Raw genomic sequence first — 1,963 nt, 5'->3', positions numbered from 1 at the left:
ACGATGCTCAATTAATTTTTAAATTATCCATGCATCATTCACATACAAGAATAGTCGTGTGTTTTATTTTAACTCGTTATTGAAGAGGTAAGTTGCTCATTCACTCGACCGACTGGCACATGTGTTTGTATGTACGTTCGCCTACCTACTACTCCTGGGCTCAGCTGACCTCGTCCACATGATGTTGTTATTGTTAAAGTACATGCGTACTTAATCTATACCAACGAACTGTCAAAACATTTGCGTCCATCTTGCGATATTCTTCTACCCCTCGCATGAGACCTGTAATCAATTAATCGAGTGTTTTCCATATCACTTGTATTCTAAAGGCCTTTTTAATCATTGTAACAGCAAGGAAATTTTTACTTTTGAAGCTCCTTTTAACTATTAACTGGCAAGGATGCCCATCGCTTTTATTAACATTTAGCTATTCTCCTTCACTTAAAAACACATAGCAGTTTCTTTATCACATGTAGGCGAGACCACAATTGATTAATTATTAAAGCTTACTTGGGACCAAAAATCATCTCGTGATTAAATTCACGCTAAGTTTTGTTTATTTATTGTTCAAGAGAAACTTTTCCATCTTTATGTAACTTCTCTTTACTAAATAATACACCACATCTTTTTTAAAATCCAAAGCATTGGGAAATATGTTTTGTTACTTTTGTTATACTGTTGCATCACTGCAAATTACTGTCCTGTGAGCATTGAATTTCCACTACACCGGGACAAATGAATCTAATGACTGCTTTGAGCTATGCAAACCCATTAAGTACTAACCTTAGCATTATTGCAAATGCATCAATTGCATTTTCTTTTTACAAATTGCACATATGTTTGCTTTTGCTTGTTGCCAAACACTGCTTACTCTCATGCCATCTGTTGCCCTGAGTGTCATTTAATTAATTATGCGATTAAGCAACCAGCCTCTACATGTTGGCTAGACTATTGATTGCCTCATGTAAGCTTAACCTAACTGTTCTTCATGAATAAGCCTAGCGTTCTTCATGACAGTCCTCCATTCCATGTGAACCAATCTGCACATTTTGTGCTTTGTAAACTCATTAATTGCACTTAAGTGCCTCAAATTATCCAGTTCTTCAGAACCCATAACCTTTGCACTTCAGCGATACAGTCCGTGTGCTTGTTATCCATTGTTCATTGAATAACCCACTACTTCTTCGGAACCACCCTGCACATTAGTGCCAGTGTCACCCTCAGAACAAGGAGCACTCCCATTTCCAGTGTCACTATTCCTAAAGGACATTTTCATTCCAAGTGTTGCTTATACAAGGTACACTGCCATTCAGAGTCATATCAGAGGCACTCTCCCATGCACCAGTGGTGCCATCTACAGCCCACTTCCTTATTTTACCTACATTCTGCACAGATAGAGTCCCATTTTTCCATTCCATGCAATTGCTTGTGTGGCCATCCTAAAATTTTGAGCATTTCTGGGGTAGGTTAGATCTCGCTCCAACATTAGAAACATGTCTGCCAAGAAGTACAAAACCTTTACGGAGGTAGGGAAAAGTATGGCATTAAAAGGAGAACAGCTGACCCAGTCGGTTCAGGAGCAAGTAGCTGCTGCTAAGAAAGCCAGAGAAGAAGAGAGGGAGTATGAATTGCAGCTGGAACAACTGAGTCAAGAAGAGAAGGAGAAGCAGGCAGAGAGGCAGCAACAGCATGAAGAACAAGAGAAAGAAAAGGAGTGCCAAGAGAAGGAAAAGGAGTGACAGTATCAATTATCCTTGAAAGAGAAGTAACTTGAGCTTGAAAGATCCAAACAGGACAGTGCCATGGTATTGGCCCATCATCGAGCCGAGCATCCATCTCTGGTCTCTGCTCCTTCCATTATCTCAAATATCAGCCACCTTATTGCCCCCTGGAATGACACAGAGCCAGAGGCATGGCTGGAGCATGTGGAAACACTCTTCTCTGAATACAATCCAACTGACAC

Source organism: Macrobrachium rosenbergii, chromosome 12 (genome assembly GCF_040412425.1).
Source record: "Macrobrachium rosenbergii isolate ZJJX-2024 chromosome 12, ASM4041242v1, whole genome shotgun sequence".
Taxonomy (NCBI): Eukaryota; Metazoa; Arthropoda; class Malacostraca; order Decapoda; family Palaemonidae; genus Macrobrachium; species Macrobrachium rosenbergii.
Note: the sequence above shows the minus strand (reverse complement) of the source record.